Raw genomic sequence first — 15,458 nt, 5'->3', positions numbered from 1 at the left:
ATGGTCCATCTTGTCCAACATAAGGCACTGCTGGGATTCGAACCCAGGATCTCCTGTTTACTAGACAGGCGCTTTAACCAACTAAGCCACAGCGCCACTGACATGCATTAGAGCGGAAGCTCACTGAGCTGGACGAGCTTGATACGTCTTAGCATGTTTGAACCTCAAATTTTTAACCTAGGCTACCTCATTCACTGAGTCATCTTCATTGATCACTGGGGACGAGACGTTTATGAGGGTGTAGGCTAAAGGCAGAGATGTGCGTGCACTACGTATTTAAGCAGCTTCGCTTTGGTTTGTTAGTGTGTGCGTGTTGTCACGGTATTTCATTGTCTAAATAAAATGCTGGCGGAACACAGAGAGGTGTTAGTGTTTTGCGTACTTTTTTTCAAACGGTACGGATGCAACTTTCAACACGCAAGAGGCTGCGTTTGGCATCATCCTCCTTTTCGGATGGTCCAACTTGTCCAACATAAGGCACTGCTGGGATTCGAACCCAGGATCTCCTGTTTACTAGACAGGCGCTTTAACCAACTAAGCCACAGCGCCACTGACATGCGTTTGAGCGGAAGCTCACTGAGCTGGACGAGCTTGAAACTTCTTAGCATGTGTAAATCTCAAATTTACAAGCTAGTCTACCTCATTCACTGAGTCATCCTCAGTGAATCAGGTCACGTCTGGTTTGTGAGCACGTATGTGCAGTCTGGGTATGTCATTGTCAAGAGAAAATCCTGACGGTGCATAAAGAGGTGAGAATGTTTTGCGTACTTTTTCTCAAGCGGTACGGATGCAACTTTCAAGAGTTTGTGTTTGACGTCATCCTCCTTTTAGGATGGTCCATCTTGTCCAACATAAGGCACTGCTGGGATTCGAACCCAGGATCTCCTGTTTACTAGACAGGCGCTTTAACCAACTAAGCCACAGCGCCACTGACATGCGTTTGAGCGGAAGCTCACTGAGCTGGACGAGCTTGAAACTTCTTAGCATGTGTAAATCTCAAATTTACAAGCTAGTCTACCTCATTCACTGAGTCATCCTCAGTGAATCAGGTCACGTCTGGTTTGTGAGCACGTATGTGCAGTCTGGGTATGTCATTGTCAAGAGAAAATCCTGACGGTGCATAAAGAGGTGAGAATGTTTTGCGTACTTTTTCTCAAGCGGTACGGATGCAACTTTCAAGAGTTTGTGTTTGACGTCATCCTCCTTTTAGGATGGTCCATCTTGTCCAACATAAGGCACTGCTGGGATTCGAACCCAGGATCTCCTGTTTACTAGACAGGCGCTTTAACCAACTAAGCCACAGCGCCACTGACATGCGTTTGAGCGGAAGCTCACTGAGCTGGACGAGCTTGAAACTTCTTAGCATGTGTAAATCTCAAATTTACAAGCTAGTCTACCTCATTCACTGAGTCATCCTCAGTGAATCAGGTCACGTCTGGTTTGTGAGCACGTATGTGCAGTCTGGGTATGTCATTGTCAAGAGAAAATCCTGACGGTGCATAAAGAGGTGAGAATGTTTTGCGTACTTTTTCTCAAGCGGTACGGATGCAACTTTCAAGAGTTTGTGTTTGACGTCATCCTCCTTTTAGGATGGTCCATCTTGTCCAACATAAGGCACTGCTGGGATTCGAACCCAGGATCTCCTGTTTACTAGACAGGCGCTTTAACCAACTAAGCCACAGCGCCACTGACATGCATTAGAGCGGAAGCTCACTGAGCTGGACGAGCTTGATACGTCTTAGCATGTTTGAACCTCAAATTTTTAACCTAGGCTACCTCATTCACTGAGTCATCTTCATTGATCACTGGGGACGAGACGTTTATGAGGGTGTAGGCTAAAGGCAGAGATGTGCGTGCACTACGTATTTAAGCAGCTTCGCTTTGGTTTGTTAGTGTGTGCGTGTTGTCACGGTATTTCATTGTCTAAATAAAATGCTGGCGGAACACAGAGAGGTGTTAGTGTTTTGCGTACTTTTTTTCAAACGGTACGGATGCAACTTTCAACACGCAAGAGGCTGCGTTTGGCATCATCCTCCTTTTCGGATGGTCCAACTTGTCCAACATAAGGCACTGCTGGGATTCGAACCCAGGATCTCCTGTTTACTAGACAGGCGCTTTAACCAACTAAGCCACAGCGCCACTGACATGCGTTTGAGCGGAAGCTCACTGAGCTGGACGAGCTTGAAACTTCTTAGCATGTGTAAATCTCAAATTTACAAGCTAGTCTACCTCATTCACTGAGTCATCCTCAGTGAATCAGGTCACGTCTGGTTTGTGAGCACGTATGTGCAGTCTGGGTATGTCATTGTCAAGAGAAAATCCTGACGGTGCATAAAGAGGTGAGAATGTTTTGCGTACTTTTTCTCAAGCGGTACGGATGCAACTTTCAAGAGTTTGTGTTTGACGTCATCCTCCTTTTAGGATGGTCCATCTTGTCCAACATAAGGCACTGCTGGGATTCGAACCCAGGATCTCCTGTTTACTAGACAGGCGCTTTAACCAACTAAGCCACAGCGCCACTGACATGCGTTTGAGCGGAAGCTCACTGAGCTGGACGAGCTTGAAACTTCTTAGCATGTGTAAATCTCAAATTTACAAGCTAGTCTACCTCATTCACTGAGTCATCCTCAGTGAATCAGGTCACGTCTGGTTTGTGAGCACGTATGTGCAGTCTGGGTATGTCATTGTCAAGAGAAAATCCTGACGGTGCATAAAGAGGTGAGAATGTTTTGCGTACTTTTTCTCAAGCGGTACGGATGCAACTTTCAAGAGTTTGTGTTTGACGTCATCCTCCTTTTAGGATGGTCCATCTTGTCCAACATAAGGCACTGCTGGGATTCGAACCCAGGATCTCCTGTTTACTAGACAGGCGCTTTAACCAACTAAGCCACAGCGCCACTGACATGCATTAGAGCGGAAGCTCACTGAGCTGGACGAGCTTGATACGTCTTAGCATGTTTGAACCTCAAATTTTTAACCTAGGCTACCTCATTCACTGAGTCATCTTCATTGATCACTGGGGACGAGACGTTTATGAGGGTGTAGGCTAAAGGCAGAGATGTGCGTGCACTACGTATTTAAGCAGCTTCGCTTTGGTTTGTTAGTGTGTGCGTGTTGTCACGGTATTTCATTGTCTAAATAAAATGCTGGCGGAACACAGAGAGGTGTTAGTGTTTTGCGTACTTTTTTTCAAACGGTACGGATGCAACTTTCAACACGCAAGAGGCTGCGTTTGGCATCATCCTCCTTTTCGGATGGTCCAACTTGTCCAACATAAGGCACTGCTGGGATTCGAACCCAGGATCTCCTGTTTACTAGACAGGCGCTTTAACCAACTAAGCCACAGCGCCACTGACATGCGTTTGAGCGGAAGCTCACTGAGCTGGACGAGCTTGAAACTTCTTAGCATGTGTAAATCTCAAATTTACAAGCTAGTCTACCTCATTCACTGAGTCATCCTCAGTGAATCAGGTCACGTCTGGTTTGTGAGCACGTATGTGCAGTCTGGGTATGTCATTGTCAAGAGAAAATCCTGACGGTGCATAAAGAGGTGAGAATGTTTTGCGTACTTTTTCTCAAGCGGTACGGATGCAACTTTCAAGAGTTTGTGTTTGACGTCATCCTCCTTTTAGGATGGTCCATCTTGTCCAACATAAGGCACTGCTGGGATTCGAACCCAGGATCTCCTGTTTACTAGACAGGCGCTTTAACCAACTAAGCCACAGCGCCACTGACATGCGTTTGAGCGGAAGCTCACTGAGCTGGACGAGCTTGAAACTTCTTAGCATGTGTAAATCTCAAATTTACAAGCTAGTCTACCTCATTCACTGAGTCATCCTCAGTGAATCAGGTCACGTCTGGTTTGTGAGCACGTATGTGCAGTCTGGGTATGTCATTGTCAAGAGAAAATCCTGACGGTGCATAAAGAGGTGAGAATGTTTTGCGTACTTTTTCTCAAGCGGTACGGATGCAACTTTCAAGAGTTTGTGTTTGACGTCATCCTCCTTTTAGGATGGTCCATCTTGTCCAACATAAGGCACTGCTGGGATTCGAACCCAGGATCTCCTGTTTACTAGACAGGCGCTTTAACCAACTAAGCCACAGCGCCACTGACATGCATTAGAGCGGAAGCTCACTGAGCTGGACGAGCTTGATACGTCTTAGCATGTTTGAACCTCAAATTTTTAACCTAGGCTACCTCATTCACTGAGTCATCTTCATTGATCACTGGGGACGAGACGTTTATGAGGGTGTAGGCTAAAGGCAGAGATGTGCGTGCACTACGTATTTAAGCAGCTTCGCTTTGGTTTGTTAGTGTGTGCGTGTTGTCACGGTATTTCATTGTCTAAATAAAATGCTGGCGGAACACAGAGAGGTGTTAGTGTTTTGCGTACTTTTTTTCAAACGGTACGGATGCAACTTTCAACACGCAAGAGGCTGCGTTTGGCATCATCCTCCTTTTCGGATGGTCCAACTTGTCCAACATAAGGCACTGCTGGGATTCGAACCCAGGATCTCCTGTTTACTAGACAGGCGCTTTAACCAACTAAGCCACAGCGCCACTGACATGCGTTTGAGCGGAAGCTCACTGAGCTGGACGAGCTTGAAACTTCTTAGCATGTGTAAATCTCAAATTTACAAGCTAGTCTACCTCATTCACTGAGTCATCCTCAGTGAATCAGGTCACGTCTGGTTTGTGAGCACGTATGTGCAGTCTGGGTATGTCATTGTCAAGAGAAAATCCTGACGGTGCATAAAGAGGTGAGAATGTTTTGCGTACTTTTTCTCAAGCGGTACGGATGCAACTTTCAAGAGTTTGTGTTTGACGTCATCCTCCTTTTAGGATGGTCCATCTTGTCCAACATAAGGCACTGCTGGGATTCGAACCCAGGATCTCCTGTTTACTAGACAGGCGCTTTAACCAACTAAGCCACAGCGCCACTGACATGCGTTTGAGCGGAAGCTCACTGAGCTGGACGAGCTTGAAACTTCTTAGCATGTGTAAATCTCAAATTTACAAGCTAGTCTACCTCATTCACTGAGTCATCCTCAGTGAATCAGGTCACGTCTGGTTTGTGAGCACGTATGTGCAGTCTGGGTATGTCATTGTCAAGAGAAAATCCTGACGGTGCATAAAGAGGTGAGAATGTTTTGCGTACTTTTTCTCAAGCGGTACGGATGCAACTTTCAAGAGTTTGTGTTTGACGTCATCCTCCTTTTAGGATGGTCCATCTTGTCCAACATAAGGCACTGCTGGGATTCGAACCCAGGATCTCCTGTTTACTAGACAGGCGCTTTAACCAACTAAGCCACAGCGCCACTGACATGCGTTTGAGCGGAAGCTCACTGAGCTGGACGAGCTTGAAACTTCTTAGCATGTGTAAATCTCAAATTTACAAGCTAGTCTACCTCATTCACTGAGTCATCCTCAGTGAATCAGGTCACGTCTGGTTTGTGAGCACGTATGTGCAGTCTGGGTATGTCATTGTCAAGAGAAAATCCTGACGGTGCATAAAGAGGTGAGAATGTTTTGCGTACTTTTTCTCAAGCGGTACGGATGCAACTTTCAAGAGTTTGTGTTTGACGTCATCCTCCTTTTAGGATGGTCCATCTTGTCCAACATAAGGCACTGCTGGGATTCGAACCCAGGATCTCCTGTTTACTAGACAGGCGCTTTAACCAACTAAGCCACAGCGCCACTGACATGCATTAGAGCGGAAGCTCACTGAGCTGGACGAGCTTGATACGTCTTAGCATGTTTGAACCTCAAATTTTTAACCTAGGCTACCTCATTCACTGAGTCATCTTCATTGATCACTGGGGACGAGACGTTTATGAGGGTGTAGGCTAAAGGCAGAGATGTGCGTGCACTACGTATTTAAGCAGCTTCGCTTTGGTTTGTTAGTGTGTGCGTGTTGTCACGGTATTTCATTGTCTAAATAAAATGCTGGCGGAACACAGAGAGGTGTTAGTGTTTTGCGTACTTTTTTTCAAACGGTACGGATGCAACTTTCAACACGCAAGAGGCTGCGTTTGGCATCATCCTCCTTTTCGGATGGTCCAACTTGTCCAACATAAGGCACTGCTGGGATTCGAACCCAGGATCTCCTGTTTACTAGACAGGCGCTTTAACCAACTAAGCCACAGCGCCACTGACATGCGTTTGAGCGGAAGCTCACTGAGCTGGACGAGCTTGAAACTTCTTAGCATGTGTAAATCTCAAATTTACAAGCTAGTCTACCTCATTCACTGAGTCATCCTCAGTGAATCAGGTCACGTCTGGTTTGTGAGCACGTATGTGCAGTCTGGGTATGTCATTGTCAAGAGAAAATCCTGACGGTGCATAAAGAGGTGAGAATGTTTTGCGTACTTTTTCTCAAGCGGTACGGATGCAACTTTCAAGAGTTTGTGTTTGACGTCATCCTCCTTTTAGGATGGTCCATCTTGTCCAACATAAGGCACTGCTGGGATTCGAACCCAGGATCTCCTGTTTACTATACAGGCGCTTTAACCAACTAAGCCACAGCGCCACTGACATGCATTAGAGCGGAAGCTCACTGAGCTGGACGAGCTTGATACGTCTTAGCATGTTTGAACCTCAAATTTTTAACCTAGGCTACCTCATTCACTGAGTCATCTTCATTGATCACTGGGGACGAGACGTTTATGAGGGTGTAGGCTAAAGGCAGAGATGTGCGTGCACTACGTATTTAAGCAGCTTCGCTTTGGTTTGTTAGTGTGTGCGTGTTGTCACGGTATTTCATTGTCTAAATAAAATGCTGGCGGAACACAGAGAGGTGTTAGTGTTTTGCGTACTTTTTTTCAAACGGTACGGATGCAACTTTCAACACGCAAGAGGCTGCGTTTGGCATCATCCTCCTTTTCGGATGGTCCAACTTGTCCAACATAAGGCACTGCTGGGATTCGAACCCAGGATCTCCTGTTTACTAGACAGGCGCTTTAACCAACTAAGCCACAGCGCCACTGACATGCGTTTGAGCGGAAGCTCACTGAGCTGGACGAGCTTGAAACTTCTTAGCATGTGTAAATCTCAAATTTACAAGCTAGTCTACCTCATTCACTGAGTCATCCTCAGTGAATCAGGTCACGTCTGGTTTGTGAGCACGTATGTGCAGTCTGGGTATGTCATTGTCAAGAGAAAATCCTGACGGTGCATAAAGAGGTGAGAATGTTTTGCGTACTTTTTCTCAAGCGGTACGGATGCAACTTTCAAGAGTTTGTGTTTGACGTCATCCTCCTTTTAGGATGGTCCATCTTGTCCAACATAAGGCACTGCTGGGATTCGAACCCAGGATCTCCTGTTTACTAGACAGGCGCTTTAACCAACTAAGCCACAGCGCCACTGACATGCGTTTGAGCGGAAGCTCACTGAGCTGGACGAGCTTGAAACTTCTTAGCATGTGTAAATCTCAAATTTACAAGCTAGTCTACCTCATTCACTGAGTCATCCTCAGTGAATCAGGTCACGTCTGGTTTGTGAGCACGTATGTGCAGTCTGGGTATGTCATTGTCAAGAGAAAATCCTGACGGTGCATAAAGAGGTGAGAATGTTTTGCGTACTTTTTCTCAAGCGGTACGGATGCAACTTTCAAGAGTTTGTGTTTGACGTCATCCTCCTTTTAGGATGGTCCATCTTGTCCAACATAAGGCACTGCTGGGATTCGAACCCAGGATCTCCTGTTTACTAGACAGGCGCTTTAACCAACTAAGCCACAGCGCCACTGACATGCGTTTGAGCGGAAGCTCACTGAGCTGGACGAGCTTGAAACTTCTTAGCATGTGTAAATCTCAAATTTACAAGCTAGTCTACCTCATTCACTGAGTCATCCTCAGTGAATCAGGTCACGTCTGGTTTGTGAGCACGTATGTGCAGTCTGGGTATGTCATTGTCAAGAGAAAATCCTGACGGTGCATAAAGAGGTGAGAATGTTTTGCGTACTTTTTCTCAAGCGGTACGGATGCAACTTTCAAGAGTTTGTGTTTGACGTCATCCTCCTTTTAGGATGGTCCATCTTGTCCAACATAAGGCACTGCTGGGATTCGAACCCAGGATCTCCTGTTTACTAGACAGGCGCTTTAACCAACTAAGCCACAGCGCCACTGACATGCATTAGAGCGGAAGCTCACTGAGCTGGACGAGCTTGATACGTCTTAGCATGTTTGAACCTCAAATTTTTAACCTAGGCTACCTCATTCACTGAGTCATCTTCATTGATCACTGGGGACGAGACGTTTATGAGGGTGTAGGCTAAAGGCAGAGATGTGCGTGCACTACGTATTTAAGCAGCTTCGCTTTGGTTTGTTAGTGTGTGCGTGTTGTCACGGTATTTCATTGTCTAAATAAAATGCTGGCGGAACACAGAGAGGTGTTAGTGTTTTGCGTACTTTTTTTCAAACGGTACGGATGCAACTTTCAACACGCAAGAGGCTGCGTTTGGCATCATCCTCCTTTTCGGATGGTCCAACTTGTCCAACATAAGGCACTGCTGGGATTCGAACCCAGGATCTCCTGTTTACTAGACAGGCGCTTTAACCAACTAAGCCACAGCGCCACTGACATGCGTTTGAGCGGAAGCTCACTGAGCTGGACGAGCTTGAAACTTCTTAGCATGTGTAAATCTCAAATTTACAAGCTAGTCTACCTCATTCACTGAGTCATCCTCAGTGAATCAGGTCACGTCTGGTTTGTGAGCACGTATGTGCAGTCTGGGTATGTCATTGTCAAGAGAAAATCCTGACGGTGCATAAAGAGGTGAGAATGTTTTGCGTACTTTTTCTCAAGCGGTACGGATGCAACTTTCAAGAGTTTGTGTTTGACGTCATCCTCCTTTTAGGATGGTCCATCTTGTCCAACATAAGGCACTGCTGGGATTCGAACCCAGGATCTCCTGTTTACTAGACAGGCGCTTTAACCAACTAAGCCACAGCGCCACTGACATGCGTTTGAGCGGAAGCTCACTGAGCTGGACGAGCTTGAAACTTCTTAGCATGTGTAAATCTCAAATTTACAAGCTAGTCTACCTCATTCACTGAGTCATCCTCAGTGAATCAGGTCACGTCTGGTTTGTGAGCACGTATGTGCAGTCTGGGTATGTCATTGTCAAGAGAAAATCCTGACGGTGCATAAAGAGGTGAGAATGTTTTGCGTACTTTTTCTCAAGCGGTACGGATGCAACTTTCAAGAGTTTGTGTTTGACGTCATCCTCCTTTTAGGATGGTCCATCTTGTCCAACATAAGGCACTGCTGGGATTCGAACCCAGGATCTCCTGTTTACTAGACAGGCGCTTTAACCAACTAAGCCACAGCGCCACTGACATGCGTTTGAGCGGAAGCTCACTGAGCTGGACGAGCTTGAAACTTCTTAGCATGTGTAAATCTCAAATTTACAAGCTAGTCTACCTCATTCACTGAGTCATCCTCAGTGAATCAGGTCACGTCTGGTTTGTGAGCACGTATGTGCAGTCTGGGTATGTCATTGTCAAGAGAAAATCCTGACGGTGCATAAAGAGGTGAGAATGTTTTGCGTACTTTTTCTCAAGCGGTACGGATGCAACTTTCAAGAGTTTGTGTTTGACGTCATCCTCCTTTTAGGATGGTCCATCTTGTCCAACATAAGGCACTGCTGGGATTCGAACCCAGGATCTCCTGTTTACTAGACAGGCGCTTTAACCAACTAAGCCACAGCGCCACTGACATGCATTAGAGCGGAAGCTCACTGAGCTGGACGAGCTTGATACGTCTTAGCATGTTTGAACCTCAAATTTTTAACCTAGGCTACCTCATTCACTGAGTCATCTTCATTGATCACTGGGGACGAGACGTTTATGAGGGTGTAGGCTAAAGGCAGAGATGTGCGTGCACTACGTATTTAAGCAGCTTCGCTTTGGTTTGTTAGTGTGTGCGTGTTGTCACGGTATTTCATTGTCTAAATAAAATGCTGGCGGAACACAGAGAGGTGTTAGTGTTTTGCGTACTTTTTTTCAAACGGTACGGATGCAACTTTCAACACGCAAGAGGCTGCGTTTGGCATCATCCTCCTTTTCGGATGGTCCAACTTGTCCAACATAAGGCACTGCTGGGATTCGAACCCAGGATCTCCTGTTTACTAGACAGGCGCTTTAACCAACTAAGCCACAGCGCCACTGACATGCGTTTGAGCGGAAGCTCACTGAGCTGGACGAGCTTGAAACTTCTTAGCATGTGTAAATCTCAAATTTACAAGCTAGTCTACCTCATTCACTGAGTCATCCTCAGTGAATCAGGTCACGTCTGGTTTGTGAGCACGTATGTGCAGTCTGGGTATGTCATTGTCAAGAGAAAATCCTGACGGTGCATAAAGAGGTGAGAATGTTTTGCGTACTTTTTCTCAAGCGGTACGGATGCAACTTTCAAGAGTTTGTGTTTGACGTCATCCTCCTTTTAGGATGGTCCATCTTGTCCAACATAAGGCACTGCTGGGATTCGAACCCAGGATCTCCTGTTTACTAGACAGGCGCTTTAACCAACTAAGCCACAGCGCCACTGACATGCGTTTGAGCGGAAGCTCACTGAGCTGGACGAGCTTGAAACTTCTTAGCATGTGTAAATCTCAAATTTACAAGCTAGTCTACCTCATTCACTGAGTCATCCTCAGTGAATCAGGTCACGTCTGGTTTGTGAGCACGTATGTGCAGTCTGGGTATGTCATTGTCAAGAGAAAATCCTGACGGTGCATAAAGAGGTGAGAATGTTTTGCGTACTTTTTCTCAAGCGGTACGGATGCAACTTTCAAGAGTTTGTGTTTGACGTCATCCTCCTTTTAGGATGGTCCATCTTGTCCAACATAAGGCACTGCTGGGATTCGAACCCAGGATCTCCTGTTTACTAGACAGGCGCTTTAACCAACTAAGCCACAGCGCCACTGACATGCATTAGAGCGGAAGCTCACTGAGCTGGACGAGCTTGATACGTCTTAGCATGTTTGAACCTCAAATTTTTAACCTAGGCTACCTCATTCACTGAGTCATCTTCATTGATCACTGGGGACGAGACGTTTATGAGGGTGTAGGCTAAAGGCAGAGATGTGCGTGCACTACGTATTTAAGCAGCTTCGCTTTGGTTTGTTAGTGTGTGCGTGTTGTCACGGTATTTCATTGTCTAAATAAAATGCTGGCGGAACACAGAGAGGTGTTAGTGTTTTGCGTACTTTTTTTCAAACGGTACGGATGCAACTTTCAACACGCAAGAGGCTGCGTTTGGCATCATCCTCCTTTTCGGATGGTCCAACTTGTCCAACATAAGGCACTGCTGGGATTCGAACCCAGGATCTCCTGTTTACTAGACAGGCGCTTTAACCAACTAAGCCACAGCGCCACTGACATGCGTTTGAGCGGAAGCTCACTGAGCTGGACGAGCTTGAAACTTCTTAGCATGTGTAAATCTCAAATTTACAAGCTAGTCTACCTCATTCACTGAGTCATCCTCAGTGAATCAGGTCACGTCTGGTTTGTGAGCACGTATGTGCAGTCTGGGTATGTCATTGTCAAGAGAAAATCCTGACGGTGCATAAAGAGGTGAGAATGTTTTGCGTACTTTTTCTCAAGCGGTACGGATGCAACTTTCAAGAGTTTGTGTTTGACGTCATCCTCCTTTTAGGATGGTCCATCTTGTCCAACATAAGGCACTGCTGGGATTCGAACCCAGGATCTCCTGTTTACTAGACAGGCGCTTTAACCAACTAAGCCACAGCGCCACTGACATGCGTTTGAGCGGAAGCTCACTGAGCTGGACGAGCTTGAAACTTCTTAGCATGTGTAAATCTCAAATTTACAAGCTAGTCTACCTCATTCACTGAGTCATCCTCAGTGAATCAGGTCACGTCTGGTTTGTGAGCACGTATGTGCAGTCTGGGTATGTCATTGTCAAGAGAAAATCCTGACGGTGCATAAAGAGGTGAGAATGTTTTGCGTACTTTTTCTCAAGCGGTACGGATGCAACTTTCAAGAGTTTGTGTTTGACGTCATCCTCCTTTTAGGATGGTCCATCTTGTCCAACATAAGGCACTGCTGGGATTCGAACCCAGGATCTCCTGTTTACTAGACAGGCGCTTTAACCAACTAAGCCACAGCGCCACTGACATGCGTTTGAGCGGAAGCTCACTGAGCTGGACGAGCTTGAAACTTCTTAGCATGTGTAAATCTCAAATTTACAAGCTAGTCTACCTCATTCACTGAGTCATCCTCAGTGAATCAGGTCACGTCTGGTTTGTGAGCACGTATGTGCAGTCTGGGTATGTCATTGTCAAGAGAAAATCCTGACGGTGCATAAAGAGGTGAGAATGTTTTGCGTACTTTTTCTCAAGCGGTACGGATGCAACTTTCAAGAGTTTGTGTTTGACGTCATCCTCCTTTTAGGATGGTCCATCTTGTCCAACATAAGGCACTGCTGGGATTCGAACCCAGGATCTCCTGTTTACTAGACAGGCGCTTTAACCAACTAAGCCACAGCGCCACTGACATGCATTAGAGCGGAAGCTCACTGAGCTGGACGAGCTTGATACGTCTTAGCATGTTTGAACCTCAAATTTTTAACCTAGGCTACCTCATTCACTGAGTCATCTTCATTGATCACTGGGGACGAGACGTTTATGAGGGTGTAGGCTAAAGGCAGAGATGTGCGTGCACTACGTATTTAAGCAGCTTCGCTTTGGTTTGTTAGTGTGTGCGTGTTGTCACGGTATTTCATTGTCTAAATAAAATGCTGGCGGAACACAGAGAGGTGTTAGTGTTTTGCGTACTTTTTTTCAAACGGTACGGATGCAACTTTCAACACGCAAGAGGCTGCGTTTGGCATCATCCTCCTTTTCGGATGGTCCAACTTGTCCAACATAAGGCACTGCTGGGATTCGAACCCAGGATCTCCTGTTTACTAGACAGGCGCTTTAACCAACTAAGCCACAGCGCCACTGACATGCGTTTGAGCGGAAGCTCACTGAGCTGGACGAGCTTGAAACTTCTTAGCATGTGTAAATCTCAAATTTACAAGCTAGTCTACCTCATTCACTGAGTCATCCTCAGTGAATCAGGTCACGTCTGGTTTGTGAGCACGTATGTGCAGTCTGGGTATGTCATTGTCAAGAGAAAATCCTGACGGTGCATAAAGAGGTGAGAATGTTTTGCGTACTTTTTCTCAAGCGGTACGGATGCAACTTTCAAGAGTTTGTGTTTGACGTCATCCTCCTTTTAGGATGGTCCATCTTGTCCAACATAAGGCACTGCTGGGATTCGAACCCAGGATCTCCTGTTTACTAGACAGGCGCTTTAACCAACTAAGCCACAGCGCCACTGACATGCGTTTGAGCGGAAGCTCACTGAGCTGGACGAGCTTGAAACTTCTTAGCATGTGTAAATCTCAAATTTACAAGCTAGTCTACCTCATTCACTGAGTCATCCTCAGTGAATCAGGTCACGTCTGGTTTGTGAGCACGTATGTGCAGTCTGGGTATGTCATTGTCAAGAGAAAATCCTGACGGTGCATAAAGAGGTGAGAATGTTTTGCGTACTTTTTCTCAAGCGGTACGGATGCAACTTTCAAGAGTTTGTGTTTGACGTCATCCTCCTTTTAGGATGGTCCATCTTGTCCAACATAAGGCACTGCTGGGATTCGAACCCAGGATCTCCTGTTTACTAGACAGGCGCTTTAACCAACTAAGCCACAGCGCCACTGACATGCATTAGAGCGGAAGCTCACTGAGCTGGACGAGCTTGATACGTCTTAGCATGTTTGAACCTCAAATTTTTAACCTAGGCTACCTCATTCACTGAGTCATCTTCATTGATCACTGGGGACGAGACGTTTATGAGGGTGTAGGCTAAAGGCAGAGATGTGCGTGCACTACGTATTTAAGCAGCTTCGCTTTGGTTTGTTAGTGTGTGCGTGTTGTCACGGTATTTCATTGTCTAAATAAAATGCTGGCGGAACACAGAGAGGTGTTAGTGTTTTGCGTACTTTTTTTCAAACGGTACGGATGCAACTTTCAACACGCAAGAGGCTGCGTTTGGCATCATCCTCCTTTTCGGATGGTCCAACTTGTCCAACATAAGGCACTGCTGGGATTCGAACCCAGGATCTCCTGTTTACTAGACAGGCGCTTTAACCAACTAAGCCACAGCGCCACTGACATGCGTTTGAGCGGAAGCTCACTGAGCTGGACGAGCTTGAAACTTCTTAGCATGTGTAAATCTCAAATTTACAAGCTAGTCTACCTCATTCACTGAGTCATCCTCAGTGAATCAGGTCACGTCTGGTTTGTGAGCACGTATGTGCAGTCTGGGTATGTCATTGTCAAGAGAAAATCCTGACGGTGCATAAAGAGGTGAGAATGTTTTGCGTACTTTTTCTCAAGCGGTACGGATGCAACTTTCAAGAGTTTGTGTTTGACGTCATCCTCCTTTTAGGATGGTCCATCTTGTCCAACATAAGGCACTGCTGGGATTCGAACCCAGGATCTCCTGTTTACTAGACAGGCGCTTTAACCAACTAAGCCACAGCGCCACTGACATGCGTTTGAGCGGAAGCTCACTGAGCTGGACGAGCTTGAAACTTCTTAGCATGTGTAAATCTCAAATTTACAAGCTAGTCTACCTCATTCACTGAGTCATCCTCAGTGAATCAGGTCACGTCTGGTTTGTGAGCACGTATGTGCAGTCTGGGTATGTCATTGTCAAGAGAAAATCCTGACGGTGCATAAAGAGGTGAGAATGTTTTGCGTACTTTTTCTCAAGCGGTACGGATGCAACTTTCAAGAGTTTGTGTTTGACGTCATCCTCCTTTTAGGATGGTCCATCTTGTCCAACATAAGGCACTGCTGGGATTCGAACCCAGGATCTCCTGTTTACTAGACAGGCGCTTTAACCAACTAAGCCACAGCGCCACTGACATGCATTAGAGCGGAAGCTCACTGAGCTGGACGAGCTTGATACGTCTTAGCATGTTTGAACCTCAAATTTTTAACCTAGGCTACCTCATTCACTGAGTCATCTTCATTGATCACTGGGGACGAGACGTTTATGAGGGTGTAGGCTAAAGGCAGAGATGTGCGTGCACTACGTATTTAAGCAGCTTCGCTTTGGTTTGTTAGTGTGTGCGTGTTGTCACGGTATTTCATTGTCTAAATAAAATGCTGGCGGAACACAGAGAGGTGTTAGTGTTTTGCGTACTTTTTTTCAAACGGTACGGATGCAACTTTCAACACGCAAGAGGCTGCGTTTGGCATCATCCTCCTTTTCGGATGGTCCAACTTGTCCAACATAAGGCACTGCTGGGATTCGAACCCAGGATCTCCTGTTTACTAGACAGGCGCTTTAACCAACTAAGCCACAGCGCCACTGACATGCGTTTGAGCGGAAGCTCACTGAGCTGGACGAGCTTGAAACTTCTTAGCATGTGTAAATCTCAA

The 15,458-nt window shown here is 46.1% G+C and overlaps 38 non-coding genes across 38 annotated transcripts; all 38 read right to left on the bottom strand.

Annotated features, from left to right (window-relative positions):
* Nucleotides 1-22: 22 nt before the first annotated feature.
* Nucleotides 23-96, bottom strand: trnat-agu. Its single transcript has one exon. It is a non-coding gene; the product is annotated as a tRNA-Thr (tRNA).
* A 379-nt stretch (nucleotides 97-475) lies between these two features.
* Nucleotides 476-549, bottom strand: trnat-agu. The gene has a single exon. It is a non-coding gene; the product is annotated as a tRNA-Thr (tRNA).
* Nucleotides 550-854: 305 nt separating this feature from the next.
* On the bottom strand, nucleotides 855-928 carry trnat-agu. The gene has a single exon. It is a non-coding gene; the product is annotated as a tRNA-Thr (tRNA).
* Nucleotides 929-1,233: 305 nt separating this feature from the next.
* On the bottom strand, nucleotides 1,234-1,307 carry trnat-agu. Its single transcript has one exon. It is a non-coding gene; the product is annotated as a tRNA-Thr (tRNA).
* Nucleotides 1,308-1,612: 305 nt separating this feature from the next.
* trnat-agu lies at nucleotides 1,613-1,686 on the bottom strand. Its single transcript has one exon. It is a non-coding gene; the product is annotated as a tRNA-Thr (tRNA).
* A 379-nt stretch (nucleotides 1,687-2,065) lies between these two features.
* On the bottom strand, nucleotides 2,066-2,139 carry trnat-agu. The gene has a single exon. It is a non-coding gene; the product is annotated as a tRNA-Thr (tRNA).
* A 305-nt stretch (nucleotides 2,140-2,444) lies between these two features.
* trnat-agu lies at nucleotides 2,445-2,518 on the bottom strand. The gene has a single exon. It is a non-coding gene; the product is annotated as a tRNA-Thr (tRNA).
* Nucleotides 2,519-2,823: 305 nt separating this feature from the next.
* On the bottom strand, nucleotides 2,824-2,897 carry trnat-agu. Its single transcript has one exon. It is a non-coding gene; the product is annotated as a tRNA-Thr (tRNA).
* Nucleotides 2,898-3,276: 379 nt separating this feature from the next.
* On the bottom strand, nucleotides 3,277-3,350 carry trnat-agu. The gene has a single exon. It is a non-coding gene; the product is annotated as a tRNA-Thr (tRNA).
* A 305-nt stretch (nucleotides 3,351-3,655) lies between these two features.
* On the bottom strand, nucleotides 3,656-3,729 carry trnat-agu. The gene has a single exon. It is a non-coding gene; the product is annotated as a tRNA-Thr (tRNA).
* Nucleotides 3,730-4,034: 305 nt separating this feature from the next.
* On the bottom strand, nucleotides 4,035-4,108 carry trnat-agu. Its single transcript has one exon. It is a non-coding gene; the product is annotated as a tRNA-Thr (tRNA).
* A 379-nt stretch (nucleotides 4,109-4,487) lies between these two features.
* Nucleotides 4,488-4,561, bottom strand: trnat-agu. The gene has a single exon. It is a non-coding gene; the product is annotated as a tRNA-Thr (tRNA).
* Nucleotides 4,562-4,866: 305 nt separating this feature from the next.
* trnat-agu lies at nucleotides 4,867-4,940 on the bottom strand. Its single transcript has one exon. It is a non-coding gene; the product is annotated as a tRNA-Thr (tRNA).
* A 305-nt stretch (nucleotides 4,941-5,245) lies between these two features.
* On the bottom strand, nucleotides 5,246-5,319 carry trnat-agu. Its single transcript has one exon. It is a non-coding gene; the product is annotated as a tRNA-Thr (tRNA).
* A 305-nt stretch (nucleotides 5,320-5,624) lies between these two features.
* On the bottom strand, nucleotides 5,625-5,698 carry trnat-agu. The gene has a single exon. It is a non-coding gene; the product is annotated as a tRNA-Thr (tRNA).
* Nucleotides 5,699-6,077: 379 nt separating this feature from the next.
* Nucleotides 6,078-6,151, bottom strand: trnat-agu. Its single transcript has one exon. It is a non-coding gene; the product is annotated as a tRNA-Thr (tRNA).
* A 758-nt stretch (nucleotides 6,152-6,909) lies between these two features.
* trnat-agu lies at nucleotides 6,910-6,983 on the bottom strand. The gene has a single exon. It is a non-coding gene; the product is annotated as a tRNA-Thr (tRNA).
* Nucleotides 6,984-7,288: 305 nt separating this feature from the next.
* Nucleotides 7,289-7,362, bottom strand: trnat-agu. Its single transcript has one exon. It is a non-coding gene; the product is annotated as a tRNA-Thr (tRNA).
* A 305-nt stretch (nucleotides 7,363-7,667) lies between these two features.
* On the bottom strand, nucleotides 7,668-7,741 carry trnat-agu. Its single transcript has one exon. It is a non-coding gene; the product is annotated as a tRNA-Thr (tRNA).
* Nucleotides 7,742-8,046: 305 nt separating this feature from the next.
* trnat-agu lies at nucleotides 8,047-8,120 on the bottom strand. The gene has a single exon. It is a non-coding gene; the product is annotated as a tRNA-Thr (tRNA).
* Nucleotides 8,121-8,499: 379 nt separating this feature from the next.
* On the bottom strand, nucleotides 8,500-8,573 carry trnat-agu. Its single transcript has one exon. It is a non-coding gene; the product is annotated as a tRNA-Thr (tRNA).
* A 305-nt stretch (nucleotides 8,574-8,878) lies between these two features.
* trnat-agu lies at nucleotides 8,879-8,952 on the bottom strand. Its single transcript has one exon. It is a non-coding gene; the product is annotated as a tRNA-Thr (tRNA).
* A 305-nt stretch (nucleotides 8,953-9,257) lies between these two features.
* Nucleotides 9,258-9,331, bottom strand: trnat-agu. Its single transcript has one exon. It is a non-coding gene; the product is annotated as a tRNA-Thr (tRNA).
* Nucleotides 9,332-9,636: 305 nt separating this feature from the next.
* On the bottom strand, nucleotides 9,637-9,710 carry trnat-agu. Its single transcript has one exon. It is a non-coding gene; the product is annotated as a tRNA-Thr (tRNA).
* A 379-nt stretch (nucleotides 9,711-10,089) lies between these two features.
* On the bottom strand, nucleotides 10,090-10,163 carry trnat-agu. The gene has a single exon. It is a non-coding gene; the product is annotated as a tRNA-Thr (tRNA).
* A 305-nt stretch (nucleotides 10,164-10,468) lies between these two features.
* trnat-agu lies at nucleotides 10,469-10,542 on the bottom strand. Its single transcript has one exon. It is a non-coding gene; the product is annotated as a tRNA-Thr (tRNA).
* Nucleotides 10,543-10,847: 305 nt separating this feature from the next.
* trnat-agu lies at nucleotides 10,848-10,921 on the bottom strand. The gene has a single exon. It is a non-coding gene; the product is annotated as a tRNA-Thr (tRNA).
* A 379-nt stretch (nucleotides 10,922-11,300) lies between these two features.
* Nucleotides 11,301-11,374, bottom strand: trnat-agu. Its single transcript has one exon. It is a non-coding gene; the product is annotated as a tRNA-Thr (tRNA).
* Nucleotides 11,375-11,679: 305 nt separating this feature from the next.
* Nucleotides 11,680-11,753, bottom strand: trnat-agu. The gene has a single exon. It is a non-coding gene; the product is annotated as a tRNA-Thr (tRNA).
* A 305-nt stretch (nucleotides 11,754-12,058) lies between these two features.
* Nucleotides 12,059-12,132, bottom strand: trnat-agu. Its single transcript has one exon. It is a non-coding gene; the product is annotated as a tRNA-Thr (tRNA).
* Nucleotides 12,133-12,437: 305 nt separating this feature from the next.
* Nucleotides 12,438-12,511, bottom strand: trnat-agu. The gene has a single exon. It is a non-coding gene; the product is annotated as a tRNA-Thr (tRNA).
* A 379-nt stretch (nucleotides 12,512-12,890) lies between these two features.
* On the bottom strand, nucleotides 12,891-12,964 carry trnat-agu. Its single transcript has one exon. It is a non-coding gene; the product is annotated as a tRNA-Thr (tRNA).
* Nucleotides 12,965-13,269: 305 nt separating this feature from the next.
* On the bottom strand, nucleotides 13,270-13,343 carry trnat-agu. Its single transcript has one exon. It is a non-coding gene; the product is annotated as a tRNA-Thr (tRNA).
* Nucleotides 13,344-13,648: 305 nt separating this feature from the next.
* On the bottom strand, nucleotides 13,649-13,722 carry trnat-agu. The gene has a single exon. It is a non-coding gene; the product is annotated as a tRNA-Thr (tRNA).
* A 379-nt stretch (nucleotides 13,723-14,101) lies between these two features.
* trnat-agu lies at nucleotides 14,102-14,175 on the bottom strand. The gene has a single exon. It is a non-coding gene; the product is annotated as a tRNA-Thr (tRNA).
* Nucleotides 14,176-14,480: 305 nt separating this feature from the next.
* Nucleotides 14,481-14,554, bottom strand: trnat-agu. The gene has a single exon. It is a non-coding gene; the product is annotated as a tRNA-Thr (tRNA).
* Nucleotides 14,555-14,859: 305 nt separating this feature from the next.
* trnat-agu lies at nucleotides 14,860-14,933 on the bottom strand. Its single transcript has one exon. It is a non-coding gene; the product is annotated as a tRNA-Thr (tRNA).
* Nucleotides 14,934-15,312: 379 nt separating this feature from the next.
* Nucleotides 15,313-15,386, bottom strand: trnat-agu. The gene has a single exon. It is a non-coding gene; the product is annotated as a tRNA-Thr (tRNA).
* Between the last annotated feature and the right edge of the window lie 72 nt (nucleotides 15,387-15,458).

Source organism: Alosa sapidissima, chromosome 6, assembly GCF_018492685.1.
Source record: "Alosa sapidissima isolate fAloSap1 chromosome 6, fAloSap1.pri, whole genome shotgun sequence".
Classification (NCBI taxonomy): domain Eukaryota; kingdom Metazoa; phylum Chordata; class Actinopteri; order Clupeiformes; family Clupeidae; genus Alosa; species Alosa sapidissima.
Note: the sequence above shows the minus strand (reverse complement) of the source record. Positions and strands in the feature narration are given on the sequence as shown.